This window comes from Primulina eburnea, chromosome 8 (assembly GCF_022965805.1).
Source record: "Primulina eburnea isolate SZY01 chromosome 8, ASM2296580v1, whole genome shotgun sequence".
In the NCBI taxonomy this organism is placed as follows: Eukaryota; Viridiplantae; Streptophyta; class Magnoliopsida; order Lamiales; family Gesneriaceae; genus Primulina; species Primulina eburnea.
In genome coordinates, this window is record NC_133108.1 from 33,706,074 (window position 1) to 33,724,946 (window position 18,873).

At 36.1% G+C, this 18,873-nt stretch overlaps 1 long non-coding RNA gene across 1 annotated transcript; it reads right to left on the minus strand.

Moving 5' to 3' along the window:
- Positions 1-1,031: 1,031 nt before the first annotated feature.
- Positions 1,032-7,315, minus strand: LOC140839403 (uncharacterized). The gene is made up of 3 exons (XR_012119716.1): positions 2,605-7,315; positions 2,068-2,461; positions 1,032-1,703 (listed from the first exon to the last, which is right to left on the minus strand). It is a non-coding gene; the product is annotated as an uncharacterized lncRNA (long non-coding RNA).
- Positions 7,316-18,873: the final 11,558 nt, after the last annotated feature.

Below are 18,873 nucleotides of genomic sequence, written 5' to 3' on the forward strand. Positions count from 1 at the left end.
AACTCTGCACCCTTGTCCTTTCTGTACGATACTGGGAAAAATCTTTGATAAAATTCGGTTTTAAAGATCTTCCAAGTAATAACCGTACCTCGATGCTCCAAAGCTCTCTTTGTTGTGAGCCACAACTCTTCGCAATCTCATGTAACTGGTGTCCAATCAGTCTGACTCTACGCTCGTCTGTATAATCAAGTGAATCAAACAACATCTCAATATCCTCAAGCCAACTCTCGCAATCGATAGAAGTCTCAGTTCCTTTCAAAGTTGGCGGTTTGATTGACTGAAATCTCTTTAACAGTGTTTCCATAGGTGTCGCTGTAACATCCATTGGATTATGTTCTAGGGCTCTTCGAGGAGGCATATCTGATTATCAAAATGGTTAGTAATCAAATCTAACAACTCTGTCTCAGTCCTCCTCTGATCATCATACTTCTGATCCAGAATCGGTTCGGATTCATTCTCGAATAATACACATTTCCAATCAAATCAGATAATCAGGTAAACATGTATTTTCTAAATCAGTAAATCATACTGTCATACTAGCATATAAAGTATGCAAGTCAACATTACTATAAATCGCATGCTAGTATCACATAAGCGAGAAAGAAAACTCAATGTACTCCGCTCACTCGCTTCTATTTCAGTCTAAGGAGCATACAACTCTGATACTACCTGTTTCGGGGACCCAGACGCTAACTCATTTTTTTAAATTATCTTTGCGATTAAATAGATCAATTGTAGAAGCTAGGTCGAATTTTTTTTTAAAAAAAGGTTGAGCATCTAACACACAAGTGTACAAATTTCTACAACAAGTGATAATCCATCTTATTTAATTAAAAGATCAAGTTCGATATTTACAACATGATCAAAGATACAAAAATTGTTCAAAATAAAGTCATAACAAACTAGTGTTTATCAACTACATTTCAGTGTTGAACAACTAGTTCTACATCTAAGCCCGGCTCACCACTCTAATCTCGATCTTTCGTGCTCTTCTCGACCCTGATCATGTCCTACCTGTTGTCATGCACACATACAAACACAACAACAGCCGGATAACTCCGATGAGAAATATATTTGTCATGCAAGTATAAACAACATATACATGCATTTCATACAAACATATACAAAAATATAAAACATTTGTCAAACAACGTGTATCGTAGTCTAAGAAAAATATAAATAGATACATAGCTGTAAATCAAACTCTTTAACTCTTAATCTTTGACTCGACTCTTATCTAGGGATCCCGGTTTGAACAAGAACATAACAAGTCTCCCATCTATTCTTCCCTTCTAGGTGGTGGTATGTTCTTATTCCCAGACTTCGGCACACTATATCGAGTATCTACAATAGGAGTAGATCTTTCTCCTAAGCTCATCGATATAAACCAAACGTTCAGTGACTCTGCACATCTACCGAAGACTCTTTCATGATATCTATCTCCTATTCCATGCTTTTCTAAACTCAATAGAACAAGCACATAAATTCAAGAAGTTCGAATATATCAAAACAATAACAATTAAGTACGTGGTTTTGGGAACTCAAGTCATATCTTACTCGAGTTATCTATCCCGGTTTAACATTGATTTATACCTTTCTTTTCTCGGTTTCTGGTTTGACGCAACCAATCTCAACCTTGCGTTGCTCGTTCTTCTATCGGTTCCGAAGTTGAATTCTCGAGTTCGAAGCCTTCAATACCAAAGCTGGAATGACATATTCGAGAGGCATAACATCAACAAACAACTCAAAGCAAGACATGTTATGATCAATCTCAATCTAATTAATTTCGACGGCATAACGGCGCAATCTCGGTATACCCGGCAATTCAAAAAACAATAGATACAACCATAACTTATAACCAATAACAATTAAAAACCATAATTCCCAAAATCTGCATAACCCCATTCAATATAGGCTGGAAAATGATAACAGTTGCATACGTTGTTTGTTCTTCGATCCGGTTTCGATTATATGCTTACCATAATCTCAAGAACACATAATATCAATCAACTTATGATTTATTCAACATCAAATTTTCGAATCATGCAGGAAATTAAGAAAACTTACATCCCTTTGAAGCTCTTGACGAGAGAAGCACGAAACTAAACTCATATTGAAAATCGGATGGCCGGATCTTGCAAAATCACAATTCTAAGATAGGAAGAAGAAACTTAAAGGATTTCCATGGCTTTCCCGGTTCTTGGCTGCAAATTCTGAAGTGGAGGGAAGGGTTATCTACATGTTCAATTGCATGGCAAGACATGTGTCACATATTTTTATTCAGCACCTCTCGCGCATATGCGCGAGACTCTCTGTCTGGGCGCTTAGAAATCTACCTGCTCGCGCATATGTGTGCCTAGTCTTCTGCCTCGGCATTTGGCTACTTGCGCATATGCGCGAGGTCTTCTGCCTCAACACAATCATATGCTTTCCCCACGTCTTCCTCGAAGCTTGTCCTTCCCTGACCACATCAATTTGTCAAATTAATAATCTCGAATTACAATGATATAATCTCGGGCCTCACATGATTAAACCAAGTTGGTAATTTGACTAGTTTTTACTGTTTGATTTCAGTTATTTTGACTAGTATTTACTGCGACATACCAATTTTAGAGGTGGCAAGCTATCACGAGCAAGCTTCTTTGATGGGGATTTGAGCGGTTGGGCCTGATATGAATTTTTCGTGCTTTATGTGCAGAAAATTGAAAGTGACAGTGGGTTAGGAAATTTTCTTACGTTCAAGTTTATAGTCGGTAAAAAAGCCGTGGTGGCGGTTTCCTGCAGGTATGTTTCCGCATATTTACAAATTAAATTAATGTCATTGTTGATAAAGCCATCGCCACAAAAATATAGTAAATGAAGATATGTAACACAACCATTGTTGATAGATTCATCACAACATTGATGTCTAATTTGTTGTTTACAACTATTTTGAACACCAACTTAACAGTATTTTTACAACTGTTTTGAAGGATTTGAGTCATTGTTGGTTGGTTAGCTGTACGTATAATGGACAAAGATTGGATGTCAAAGAATAGGTTGTCACATTAATATGAGGTTGGGGTGGAGTATTTCTTGCAGTTTGCATCGCGAAACAAAAACAATCCGAATGTAATGCCTTGCCCATGTGCAAAATGTGGTAATCTAAATACGAAAGATATTGACACTATAAGGGCTCATATGTGTTGTAATGGTATAGATTTAACATATCATACATGTATTTGTCATGGCGAAAGATCTATGTTGGAAACTGAATTTCGGAAGCTTAACAAACTGAGCGTTTAATAGATTGAACTAACTGATCAAGAAGACTGATAGAAACTGATCTAAAATATGCAAACTATCGGTTGTCCATAAATGAAGATTATTGCGCATTTTCTCAAAGACAACTGACTGATCAGTTACTACTAGCAAACTGAACTACACAGACAACTGACTGATCAATTGGAACTGATCAGTTATTATAATCAGTTGTAAGCTTATCAACTCTATCCTATCAGCTGATCCTTCAGGTATACACGTCATCAGTTAAGGAAAAGGACGTTCAACCAAAAACTACACAAAAGGTGACTGCAACAAGTAGCGGAATAGCAGCATGTCAGAAAAGTTGCAGTGTAAGATTGTCAGAAGAATGTTGACGTGGCAAACAACGGATAGAAAGTTTCAATTCGAATTTAATATTACCGTTGGAAGCAAAACCTATAAATAGCAGACAAGAACAGTTGATAAAAATATAATACTCTGAACCTCAACTCCGAATCTGAATCAACCCGATTGATATACCGTTACTCTGCTGAAATCTTTGCTCACTCTTATTATATACGTTCATAGCATTCAAGGATATACTTCGAGCTTACAAGCACAAACTGTTATTGTTATAATACTTGATCTTGGAGAGATCAGTTGTACTAAGTTATTTTAGTCCAGTTGAGTACTGTAAAGTGTTTTGTAACTAAAAGTTTCAGTTTGGCATTGTTAAATCCAAAACTAAAGTGGGTCTGTACAACTGTTTGTATCGATCAAAGTCTTTTAGTGAATATCATATCCTTGTGATAGAAGGGGTGACATACGAGTGTTTGAAATCTCCGAACATCCATAAAAACTTGTCTTCCTATTTCATTTTTTATTTTATCTATCAGTCAGTTTATTTCCGCACTTTTATTGTTAACCGATTGATATCGACTCATAAGATTCCCGAGTATCAATTTATCACTACACTGACTCAAGAAAAGAAAAAGGTTTGTGAAAATTGTTAGTGTTTATTCAACCCCTCTTCTAAACACTCTTTCACCTTTAACCGATCCTATCAAGTGGTATCAGAGTAGTTGAATCTTGTCCCTGAATATTCCAATATACAAACTGATTATCATGTCTTCATTCAACAAAATTTCAATGTTCTCCAGAGAGGATTTTGATGATTGAAAAATTAGAATGCAGGATCATCTAGCTGCTCAAGACGATGACATGTGGTAAGTAATTACAGACGGACCCATGAAAATATTGAAGGCAAACATTGTTGTTGCCATAACTGATGGGGCTCCATACCGCATTGAAAAACCTCGAGATGAATGGACAGCTAAAGACAAGAAAAAAACCAACTTAGACAACGTGGCTAAGGACATCCTGTACAAAACGCTGGACAAAGTCAATTTCAGCAAGATAAAAATGTGCAAAACAGCCAAGGAAATTTGGGAGAAACTGATTCAGCTCTGTGAAGACAATGAGCAAACCAAGGAGAATAAGCTATCAGTTGATGTTCAAAAGTTTGACAATATCAAGATGAAGATTGAAGAATCCATGCATGAATATGATAAAAGAATCAGTAGCATAGTAAATGAACTGAATGCACTCGGAAAGATGTATTCAAATAAAGAGGTAACACTAAAAGTAGTCAGAGGTCTTTCTAAGGAATGAGATGTTAAGACCATGGCAATGCGAGAATCAAATAAACTGAACAAGGTCGAACTTTATGATTTATTTGCCGATTTAAAAGCCTACGAATTTGAACTGCAAACCAGAGAAGTGGAACCTTCCACACCAGCTGCTACAACTGTCCTAACTGCTGTCAAACTGGAACCAACTGGTTCAGTTGACAAATCTGTTGATTAGTTAAGTAATGATGCTATGTCATTATTCGCCAAAATTTTTGGAAGATTAATGATAATAAATCAAGGGAACTTCCAAAGACAATATCAAATAAATAACTCCAAGGAAGAACCCAATGCTTGCTACAACTATGGCAAAACTGGTCATTTTATTGCTGACTGTCCTAAGCCAAAGAAGGACAGTCGGGGCTCAACTGAAAAGGGAAAGAAATCTTATGAGCACAAGAGAAGATCAAAGGATGACAAGAAATCACACAAAAAGAAGCATGAGGTGCTTCTAGCAAAAGAAAGCAAGTCCAAATTGGCAGAATTTGACAGTGATTCAGAATATGAAAGCTTGAGCTGCTCCAGTGATGATGATGATGAGGTCAAGTGTCTAATGGCTGATGACACAGAACTGGAGTCAATCAGTCAACAGGTATTTGACTTTAATTCAACTGACTTCACACGAGATGAACTTATTTATAAACTTCATGACATGATCAATGAGTATCACGAGTTTGCCCTATCTTTTGAGAAGGCCAGAGCAAAGCAAACTGATCTCAAAGACGATAAAACTGAAACTGATAAATTAGTTGATCTGTTGAGTCTTAAACAGGAGATTGCTGAGATGAATGCTGAAAGAAGCAAGAATCAATATATGATTTAGCATTTGATACTTGCGAATTCAAAGCAAACTGAGCTTATAAAGGCATGGAATAAATCATCTGTTGCACTAGCTGAAATACAAGATAAGCAAAAATCAGTTACTGATAAAATTGGTTTAGGGTTTGGCAACCAAAATGAAACTTCCACTAGTGATACTCAGCCAAAACTGAACATGAACAAAGGGAAATATATTCTCTTTGTAAAATCAGTTGTGGTACAAGAACAACCAGAGCCAAGTAAACCAGTTGTATAACCTATTGAAAATAAGAACAAGGCTAGAAGGTCTAGAAGGTATATTATTGGTTATAGCCGAAAAATTTCAACTGACCCACAAAGTCAGTCATCAAAAAAGTTCAGCAATAAATACCTAAACTATTCTAATGGCTACTCCAATTACTATAATAGCAAGCCAGTTCAGAAAAGATATCGACAGAACAATTAGTTGAACAAGGCTAAAGCTCGTATTTCTTCATCTGCACACTACAAATCAAGCACACACAAGCCGAGAAAAACTATCTGGAACACAACAACTAGAAATTCAGTTAGAATAGTCCAAGTCTGAGTTCCTAAAGGAATCATAAGTTTAGGACCCAAATAGTTGTGGGTACAAAGAATATATATTGTGTGTGATTTCAGGTGACGTACAATCAAAGAATCAACCTGTTATCTGGACAGTGGATGCTCGCGCGTCATATGACAGGGGATCCAAGTTTGTTATCTCAACTGATCAAATACATTGGTGCAAACATCAGTTTTGAAGACAACTCCAAAAGTAAAACTGTGGGTAATAGTAAGCTTATCCATGGAAATTTTACTATCAATGATGTTTTACTAGTTGAGAACTTGAAGTATAACTTGATTAGCATCAGTCAATTATGCGACAATAAATTCTCAGTTCAGTTCGACAGACACACTTGCTCAGTTAGAGACTCAACTGATGAGGTCATCTTAACTGGTAATTGTTGTGGGAATACCTACAAATTCAATTGGACTGATCAACCTTATGCACCATTTTGTTTTATGGCCTCCAAATTTTCTAAAACCTGGTTGTGGCATAAAAGGTTGAACCACCTAAACTTTAAATCTATTGCCTATCTAAGTAATCATGATATTGTAACTGGTTTGCACAAAGTAGATTTTTCAAAAGATAAAATTTGTTCAGCATGTCTGTTTGGTATTCAAGTAAGATCTTCATTTTAAAACAAAGGTGGTAAATCATTTTCTCGATGCTTAAAACTGCTACATATAGATCTTTTTGGTCCTATACAAGTCATGAGCTTAGAGGGAATGAAATACACCTTAGTAGTCGTGGATAATTTTTCAAGATTTACTTGGGTTATCTTTCTTAAATCCAAAGACCAAACTGCTGTACAACTGATTAAGCTTTTCAAAATATTATTAAATGAAATATCAGTTGGGATTGATCTAATAAGGTCTGATCGAGGGACTGAATCCATCAATCAAAATCTTTCACAATTTTTATAAAATACTGGGATCAAGCATGAGTTCTCAGCAGCAAGAACTCATCAGCAAAATGTTGTAGCTGAGAGAAGAAATCGGACCCTTAAAAAAGCTGCTAGAACAATGCTTGTTAATTCTGGTATTTTTCAAAGGCTTTGGGCAGAAGCAGTAAACACTTCATGTTACACTCAGAACAGATCAGTGATTAATAAGAATCATTTGAAAACAGCGTATGAGATCTGGCATGGACGCAAAAGCGTGGTTTCTTATTTCAAAATATTCGGCTGCAAATGTTTTATTCTTGATAATGGCAAAAATCATTTAAAAGCTTTTGATGCTAAATCTGTAGAAGGAATATTTCTTGGGTATTCATCAGTTAGTAAAGCTTACAGAGTTTTTAACAAATACACTTTGAATGTGGAAGAGTCTATTCATGTTGTATTTGATGAATCTGTGCTAACTGATAAGCCAACTGATCCAGTTGAGCTAGTTGATATCTTTACAGATATCATTTTGGAGGATGATAATGAATAAGAGAATCACATCAATCGAAATATCCTTCAATCACCAGAACCAGAAGTGCTGGATCAATCAGTTGAACAGTTTCAGTTGGTGGAGAAAAATGATAATACTCGGTTACAAACTGATGCAGCATCAACTGAAACTGAAGAAAATATTCAGTTGCCAACCGAAGCAGTTGCTGAGTTGGATGCAACAAATGCTGAGTACAGATGGAAGAAATCACATCCACCAGAATTGGTGATATGTAATCCATCTGATCCGGTAAGAACTCGAAATCAAATGTTTAATTTATTTATTCATTCAGCTTTCGTTTCCCAACTGGAACCTAAGAAAACTAATGAAGCTCTTACTGATCCTAACTAGATAAATGTCATGCAAGAAGAGCTAAATCATTTTACTCATAACAATGTCTGGAACTTAGTTCCAAGACCAGTTTCTAAAACCATTATAAATACAAAGTGGGTATACAGAAACAAAACTGAACGAAGATGGTTCAATTGTGCGCAACAAAGCGAGGCTTGTAGCACAAGGATATATGCAAGAAAAAGGAATATATTACGATGAAACTTATGCACCAGTTGCAAGACTGGAAGCAATCAGAATGTTCTTTGCTTATGCCTCATTCATGAATTTTAAAGTCTACCAGATGCACGTGAAGAATGAATTTATGAACGGTCAATTACAAGAAGTATATGTTAAACAACCACCAGGTTTTGCTAATCACTCTCTTCCTGATCATGTTTATCATTTGAACAAAGCCTTATATGGTCTTAAACAAGCTCCAAGAGCTTGGTATGAAACTCTTTCAAAATTCCTAACTGATCATGATTTTACTGTTGGATCAGTCAATAAGACTCTGTTCAAATTTTCAAAGAATGATCACATTTTACTTGTACAAATATATGTTGATATTATTTTTTGGTCAACTAACCCCAAATCATGTGAGAAATTTGCCAAGTTAATGCAGAAAAAATTCGAGATGAGTATGATAGATGAACTGTCATCTGAAAACTAGTATTTTTATCCGTCAAACTAAATATACTAGGTAATTTCTTCAGAAATTTGACATGAAAGCATGTTCAGCTGCAAGTACTCTCATGAGTTCATCAATCAAACTAGACAATGATCAATGGGGAATATCAGTTGAGACGACACTTTACAGAGGTTTAATAGGTTCATTATTGTACATAATTGCTAGTCGTCCTGATATTGTATTTGATGTTTGTATATGAGCAAGATTTCAGGCAGATCCTAAGCAATCGCATTTTTCAACTAGCCAAACGCATTTTGAAATATCTAAAAGGCACACAAAATGTGGGCTTATGGTGTGCTAAGGATTCTTCTTTTAATTTAGTTGGGTATTCGGATGCAGATTATGGAGGATAAAAGTTAGATTGTAAAAGGCACTAGTGGATCATATCAGTTTCTAGGAGACAGAATGATTTAATGGTTCAGCAAGAAGCAAACATTCATAGCAACTTTCACAACTGAAGTAGAATACCTTGCTGCTAGAAGCTGCTGTGCACAACTGAATCACCAATATTTTGTGATAATACAAGCACGATTGCAATTACATACAATCCAATTGATATCAGGCATCACTTCATCAGAGATCATGCTCTGAAGAAAGAAATAAGGCTGTAATACATATCAACTGAACAACAAGCAGCTGACATCTTCACCAAACCTCTACCAGGGACTAAGTTTTGTCATTTTCGCAATATTCTTGGTTTAATTGATTTGTCTTAATTATATCAATGATATTGTTGTTATGTAAGTTGTTGTTAATTTTTATTCAGTTAATCAAATATCAGTTAATAACTAATCAGATAGTCTTTTTCAGTTAGTTAATTGTTTGTCAACTGATATCAATTCATTTGAAGATAAGGAAAGAGCAATAAACCAAAATTCAATTTTATTTATAAAATCTTTCAAATATTACAAGATTTAGTTCTCTTTCTACGGCATCTAGCCAAGAGAACATCCAATCAGACAATTCTTCACATGAAATTCTTTTGTAGTCTTCCGAGAAGACAATCTTATCCAAGGCTCTCTGCTCCTACATCAGCATCAACTCCAACAGACATTCATTAGTAGCAAGATTTGAAGTGTTGATTACATTGATACGCTTCTTATACTTTATATCGGTTGATCTCTGTTTCTCAGTAGCAAGATCTGAAGTGTGGATTACATTGATACGCTTCTTATACTTTATATCGGTTGATCTCTGTTTCTCAGTAGCAACCAACACATCTCGCTGAATAGCTTGAAGGTCTTGCACTTTAGTCCAGGTGGACATAATCTTCTCAAGGACATAACTCTCCATAGCTTACTTCTATCTTTACAGACGACAAAGTGTTGATGGAGAAGGAAGATTGTTGGAACTGCTTGCTCTAGCCATCTGTGTTTAGTTATCGTTGTTATCATCTAATGACAATGGTCTTATTTATAGACAGACGAATATTGAAGAAATAGAGCAAGACGAAGAGACTCTAGTCAACTTAAAGCCTTTGAGTTATTCAGACTAAGCTTCTCTTACCCTTTCTTTTGTTTATATTCGTTTATTGAGGGGGAATATCGAATCTAAAAGGTTAACTGAGAAAACAATAGTCAGTTGGTCTTCAATTGAAATGACTCAGCTTACAACTGATCACTCAGTTGCTGACCTAACTGATCTTCTCCAATAAGTTAACTAATTAATCGATACATATTCCATAATAAGTAATGTGACGGATAATTATGCATTTAATGCATGTCTTTCAATGAATAGTGTTTTAAAATGCGGCCCCACATAGTCCATTTAAATTCTACAAACGTTTTCATCACACGTACACACGACTTTATTCAAATTATCTTGAACTGATACGTGTCCAAAGATTTGAAAAGTCACATGCATATGTACTTGACCCGCCTCATTTCAGTTTTCCTTTACGCGCAATTAAGTTTATAGAGCAAATCAATACACAGAGCTTTCTCTCTCGCAGATAACCAATCCCTCGGCAATGGCAAATCAAATTCCAGCATACATGCTGAACGATATGGCAATTCATTTTGATTCAGTCCTGTCAGTCCAGGACTAGGACATCAAGAACATGTTTCTCGAACTAGAGGTTGTTGGACTAAAGACATTTCTGGGACTCTTTTCCCAACAAATCTATCCAAAAGAGATTCAAGATCTCTATGCAAATGGGTTCATTTCTGCTGACGGCAATATCACTACCTCCGTCGATAATCGGTTGTTGATAATAGAAGAAAAATCCTTCAGAAACTTATTTCAACTGCCAGCTTATGGTTTGCCCAATATCTCTGATGCGAAAACTTCTGATGTAGATGAGATGCAGACTCTCCTATCAGCTGATGGATGGAAAATCAAAGTTTCTGATCCCAAAAAAGAACTGAAGCCAGAAATCCAGTTTCTGGCTGACATCGTGGCCAAAGGGCTACTTGCCAAAGCTGGATCCTTTGCTGCTCCCACTCTAGAGAAATTTCAAGTCATGACTGCTATCATGGCTGGAACGAGACTGCAATGAAAATGTATCACTTTCAACCTTCTGAAAAACATTTTTCAGTCTTGAAAACAATCAAAGGGATTTGTTGTGCCGCTCAGCTATCTGCTGAAATCTAAGGGCTTAGTGGGTGATTCTTCTGAGAGGTCATCCAAATTCAAGATATTCAATGACAAGAGTGCTTAGCTGCCGAAGCTCAGGCCGGACATCTCCCCTGAAAAATTTATTAAGGTGAAAAAAGAGATTGGGACGCAGGGGGCTCCCAAATCAGTCAAGAAAGCCAAAGTGACAATTCAGAAAAAGACAATCAAACGCAAATTGATTGTCAATGAAACTGATTCTGAAAAGACTCCTTCTCCTAAGATCGCCAAGAAGCCTAGAACTTTGAAGACAAAACCAGCAATTATTGTTGGTACCATCCCAACTGAGAGGATGTTAATATCTGGAGCTGAACAGCCGATCAAGGCTACTCTGTTGCGGGCAATATCAGTTACAGCTTTAACTGAAGAGCAATTACCTCCACCTACTGCTCCTCTCAAGAAGACTATCCCCGAATTTGGTGATAAGAATAAACCTGTTGGAGTTAAAGCTCCATTAATCACTATCTCTGGCCCAACATCACTGCCTTTTGCTAGACCCAAAGAGATGGTGATTAGAGAATATATTGATACAACTAGGTCAGTACTGAGTATTCCTCATGTTCTGACTGACTCAAAGGGCAAGGCTAAGGTGACAGAAGAGCCCAGACCCACAAACTCAATTCAAACCATATTGACCTCATCTGGAAAGAGGTCAATGAATTTTCTGAGACTGAGCTTAAAGCTTATGATGAATGGGTAAGGTTTAGGATTGAAGTGTTTGCCAGAAAACTGCAAAAAAAAATCAATTTTGATGAAGTTTATTGCCCTGAAAACCATAGTCCTAAAATTGATAAAAGCAGCTTCAGTGGTTCAAGCGTTGCAGAGGAAGAAGTACTTCTTTGATCAAGTACAAGCAAAGAAGTTAAGACAAATTGTTGTTCAGCTACGCCAAAACTGATCCCACCAGTCCAACTACCTTTAATGACAAAGCAGGTCATGATCAACTGGACTCGGATCTTTTGTCACTACAGATGGAGATTAAACATTGGGAATTGGATCAAGAACTGACTATTCCAGCGGATTACCAAAATCTTTCATCAGAATGGGAAGCTGAACAATCAGTTCAACCGCAAAAGCCATCCCAAGAACCAGTTGATGAGGCTTCTGATCAAGTAAATGATTCTTCTTCAAAGGATGCGCAACTGTCAGCTACTGCTCCTCATTCCTCAACTGCAGGACTTCAACTTTATACTAATACTGAATTATCATTGGAAAACATTGATGAAGTTATTAAATCAGTTGCCCGTGATATTCAATAGACTACTACAGAAACAGTTGAAAAACTATTCGCAACTGATGAGCCAACTTCAAAAGCTACTTTTCAACCGACTGAAGGGCCAGTTCAGTCGACTGCCACCCACGATTGAACAGACAGTTATTACAGGAACTGAAAGAGGAAGTTCAGTCATCCGCCATGACTGAACAACCATTAATTGAAGAGGTGTCAGCTGCATAGCCTACCACAGTTTCAGTTGTTCAACCAATTGAAGAACTTATTTCTGAATCAGCTGAGCAACCAACTGAAGAACTAGCTACTATTTCAACTGATCAACCTCCTACAGAGCCTCAGATTCTACTCTTGTTCTGAATCTTTCTTCTTCTCCACAGCTTCAACAGGAAGCTATACCAGAGGATACTTCAGAAATGGTCAATCTTGAAACTGGAACAACTGACAGGGCCATGTTGATCTTTAATCAAGAAAACCAGGAACCAGAAGCCTCTGGAGCCATGTCTCCTGGTATATCAATAGAAACTGAATCTTTGTTTGAAGAATTTCAGGCTATTCATACCAACCTTGTCGGTGTAATGACTTTCTTTTCTGACATCAAGTCAACCCAATTTTTGCACACTACGAGGTTCAACTCTATAAAGGAGAATACCATGGGAAGACTACAGGAAATCAAAAAGGACGTAACTTCATTATTTTTCCAAATGGAAGAACTTCGAAAAGATAGAGCAGTCAGCTGAAGCTCATTTCCAAACTCAAGCCTTGGTTACAAGACGTCTTGATTTTTTTGGAAAAGAGTGTCTCTGAAAGAATGGATTTGTTGCAAGAAATCATGATGAATGCATTATCAAACCTCTTCTCTTATGTGCGGATGTTATCCAAAAAGGTTGATGCATTTGACAAAAAGGGGGAAGAAGAAGAAAAAGATCAGCCGGAGCAATCTACAAAGTTGATCGACAAGAAATGGAAGACTTTTTTGGCAGATTTTTGAAGTTTATTTTTGTCAGTTAGAAGATTATTTATTCTTTTATCCTTTGTACGAATCTGTGCATTGAAAGAGCTATTTTATCTACAATGAGTTCAGTTGATCAGTTCTTATTTTTTTAAGTTTTGTCAAACATCAAAAAGTGGGAAATTGTTGGAAACTGAATTTCGGAAGTTTGACGAACTGAGCGTTTAATAGATTTAACTAACTGATCAAGAAAACTGACAGAAACTGATCTAAAATATGCAAACTATCGGTTGTCCATAACTGAAGATTAGTGCGTAGTTTCTCAAAGAAAACTGACTGATCAATTGGAACTGATCAGTTACTACTAGCAAACTGAACTATGCAGACAACTGACTGATCAATTTGAACTGATCAGTTACTATAATCAGTTGTAAGCTTATCAACTCTATTCTATCAGCTAATTCTTCAGCTATACACGTCATCAGTTAAGGAAAAGGACGTTCAACCAACAACTACACACAAGCTGACTGCAACAAGTAGTGGGATAGCCGCATGTCAGAAAAGTTGCAGTGTACGATTGTCAAAAGAATGTTGATGTGGCAAACAACGGATAAAAAGTTTCAAATCAAATTTAATATTACTGTTGGAGGCAAAGCCTATAAATAGTAGAGAAGAACAGCTGAAAAAAATATAATACTCTTAATCTCAACTCCGAATCTGAATCAACCCGATTGATATACCGTTACTCTTCTAAAATCTTTGCTTACTCTTATTATATACATTCATAGCATTCAAGGCTATACTTCTAGCTTGAAAGCACAAACCGTTATTGTTATAAAACTTGATCTTGGAGAGATCACTTATGCTAAGTTATTTCAGTCCATTTGAGTAATGTAAAGTGTTTTGTAACTAAGAGTTTCAGTTTGCCATTGTTAAGTCCAAAACTGAAGTGGGTCTGTACAACTGTTTGTATCAATCAAAGTCTTTTAGTGAATATCATATCCTTGTGATAGAAGGTGTGACGTAGGAGTGTTTGAAATCTCCAAACATGCATAAAAACTTGTGTCTTCTTATTTCGATTTTTATTGTATCTATCAGTTGGTTTATTTCCGCACTTTTATTGTTAACTGATTGATCGACTGACAAGATTCTCGAGTATCGATTTATCACTAAAATGACTCAAGAAAAGAGAAAATTTGTGAAAATTGTTAGTGTTTATTCAACACCCCCTCCCCCCTTCTAAACACTCTTTCACCTTTAACCGATCCTATCAATCTAAGTTCCGGAACTCAGTGAATGATAGTGATCGAGTAGGGCAAGATGAACGCAAATATTTTACCGAGGAACCTATAAATATGGTACATGGTGAATATGATAGTTATGCTGAGAATCCAAACCAATTCCATAAGCTACTTGAAGATGCCGAAAAACCTTTATATCTGAGATGTGTTAAATTTACAAAGTTATCTGCACTTGTGAAATTATATAACTTGAAGGCAAAATATAGTTAGATTGATAAAAGTTTCACTGATTTATTTAGTTTGTTTGAACAAATGCTTTCAGATGACAATGATTTTCCTTTATCTTTGTATGATGCAAAGAAAAGCTTATGTGCTTTAGGGATGGATTATGTGAAAATTCATGCTTGTCCTAATGATTGTATCGTATAACGTGAGGATTATGAGGATTTTACCAGTTGCCCTATTTTCGAGATGTCATGGTGGAAGTTGTGTAAAAATTCTACGATAAATGGAGGAGTTCCTATAAAGGTCCTTCGATACTTCCCACCTATTCCGAGATTTCAAATATGGTTTTAGCAGAAGGTGATATCTAAATAAATAACTTGGCATGCTGATAAAAGAATTTGTGATGGATACTTGCGTCATCCGGCTGATGCACCCTCTTGGAAAGTAGTTGATCACAACTGGCAAAATTTTTCTTTCGAGCCAAGAAATCTAAGATCGGTCATATCAGCAGACGACATCAATCCACATAGTTTGATGAGTTATGCATATAGTTGTTGGCCAATTGGGATGATCACCTACAACCTTCCTCCAAGTTTGTGTATGAAGAGAAAATTTATGATGCTCACTTTGTTGATTTCTGGTCACAAACAACCGGAAAATGATATTGATGTCTACTTAGCACCTCTAATTGATGACTTAAAACTTTTATGGGATATAGGTGTTGATACATATGATGCATATCGAAAAGAAATTTTCTCGCTTAGAGCTGCGTTACTATGGACGATCAATGGTTTTCCTGTATATGGGAACATGTCAGGTTGTATTGTAAAAGGATATCATGCATGTCCAATATGTGGTGAAGAAACATATTCGACGAGGTTGAAACATAGTAGAAAGTTTGCATATACAGGCCATAGAAGGTTTCTTCCTACAATTCATCTGTATCGAAGACAAAAGAAACCATTTAACGAGAACCAAGAGTTTATACTCGCACCAAAACCATTAACTGGGCATGAAGTTTTAGAAAGAGTTGAAAGAATTAATTATCGGTTGGGAAAAATGAGTGGGAAACTTCAGTTGAACGTAGGTGATGAGAAATCATGTTGGAAAAAGAAATCTATATTCTTCGAACTTATTGGAAACATCTACATGTTCGACATGTTCTTGATGTCATACATATTAAAAAAAAATTGTTTGTGAAAGTCTCATCGGTACGTTACTTGATATTTCAGGGAAAACAAAGGATGGAGTTGCAACAAGACTAGACCTCATGGTGATGAATTTGAGGACTGATTTGATACCAAAGATATGGTAGAAAAGAACGTATTTGCTAGCAGCCTGTTATACACTAAGCAAGTCCGAGAAAAAAAAATTTGCAATTCTCTGTTTGGAATAAAGGTCCCTACAGATTACTCATATAATATTAAAAACCTCGTGTCGATGAAGGACTTGAAACTTGTTGGCCTTAAGTCACACGACTATCACACTTTGATGCAACTATTGCTCCTAAACATGTTAGAGATACTATCACTCGGTTGTGTGGGTTCTTCAATGTGTTATACAATAAAGTGATAGATGTCTCAAAGTTGGATGAGATGCAAAGAGAGATTGTGATGATATTGTGTTTACTAGAAAAATATTTTCCCCCATCTTTTTTGATATAATGATTCATTTGACTGTTCATGTTGTGCGCGAGTAAAAATTGTGTGGCCCAGTTTGTTTTAGGCATATGTATCCATTTGAAAGAATCATGAAGATATTGAAAGGCTATGTGCAAAATCGCAATCGGCCTGGAGGCTGTATAGCCGAACGTTGTATTGCTGAAGAGGCTGTGGAATTTTGCTCGGACTATATGTCTAGTGTAGATACAATTGGTATCCCATCAATGCATCGGAGAGTACAACTCACTAAGCCTCTGTCTGGTTCAGTAATGCACTACACTAGCGATGATGAATTGAATCAAGCACATCGTTATCTATTGGAAAATGTTGTTGACGTTGAGCCTTATATCGAGTAATTTCTTTGCCTAGTAATACTTTCTTGCTATTTTTTTACATTCAATTGGTTAACTTATCCTTACTCATTTCATCAGGGAACACATGGCATTTTTGGATGCAAAATTTCCTCATAAGATTGAGTCCAAACGATAGTTACAAGATGAGCATAACCGAACCTTTATCAACTGGTTACGTGATAGTGTAAGCTGTCTAAATATCAGTATTATGGAGTTTTTTAAAACTTAGGGATAAATTTTAGCAATTTGTGAAATTTAGGTTGGAAGTGCAGTTGGCAATTCCACTCGTGAAATTTCAGAAAGATTGAAGTGGGTAGCGCGCGGACCTAGCAAACAAGTGTTAAAGTACTCTAGTTATTTGATTGATGGGGTCACTTATCATACAAAAGAGCGAGATATACGAGTTGTGCAAAATTCCGGAGTAAGCTTCGCAAAGACAATACAAATTGCTAGTGCAAAGGATAAAAAAACCAGTTGTGTCATACATGATTTTTTATGGAGATATTCAAGAAATATAGGAACTTGATTACCAAATGTTTCAAATTCCAATGTTTAAATGTAATTGGGTTGAGAATATTAACGATATTCAAGTTGATGATTTTGGTTTCACATTGGTAAACTTGAAGAGAATTGGATTCAAGTCTGACTCTTTTATCTTGGGCAGTCAAGCAAAGCAGGTGTTTTACATTGAAGATCCTCAAGTTTCTGCATGGCATGTTGCACTTGCAAGTCCCACTAGAGAGTACATTGACTACATGAATGATGATGAATTGGAAAATGATGTAACCCACTATCAATGTTTTACACGAGGGTCTATGTCAATGGATGTTGATGGAATAGATGAAAATGAACAGCCATGCATTCGTGAAGATTGTGATGGGTATTGGGTTGACAATAATTAAGTGCAATCCTAAATGACTTGAACCAACATAATAGGTTACATTCTCTTACTGTTCTACATATTACAATTTTATGTAGAAAGAAAAATAAAGAAGTGAATACTAATTTTTTATGACATACATTGCATAGTACATTTTCCTGATTGCCTAACAAATTGTAAATGCTTGCAGGATGTCAAAGAATGACAAGCCTAAACAGAATACTGCATATTCTGCCAATGACAATAGTTGTGGGGGTAAAACAGTTTTGGAATCTATAGAAACCGAAACAACAAGATCATCTAGAGGTCGTACACGTTTGGATAGGCTTGTTAGACAAATGGTTCATGGTATTAGAAAGGATGTAAGGTTCAATAAATTGGGACAGTTAGTAGGAGAATTTGGAGGTGAGAAGCAAAGTTATATTGGAGTTCTTCTTCGAGAAAAGTTAAAGATAAGTTATCAGAATTGGAAGAAGGTTCCAAATGATGTCAAAGAATTAATATGGGAATCGGTTAATGTAAGTTAAATGTTTAGACTATTTTAATTAGTTTTCGTATGGTTATAATATGTTTAATGTTATGGGTTAATATGACTTCTACAGCTGGCATACAATATTGATCAAAGCTGGAAGAAGGGAAGTCTGAACTCTGCAAATAACAAGTGGCGACAGTATAAAGCTTTTCTCACTCAAAGTTCGTTCTTAGCAAGCGGGATAAAACTGAGGATTTGAAAGAACCACCTACTGGGTTTGGTATTACACAAGATGATTGGAGTTCTTTTGTAATCAATCGTTTGTCTGATGACTTCACAGTAAGATTCTTAATTTGTTATTTTCAAATAAGTAGCCCATAACAAATTATTTATATTGAAATATGATATATGTGGGCAATGTTCAATTAATTAGAAAGTACGTGATGAACAAAAGAAGATAAGAAAGCAAAACATATACA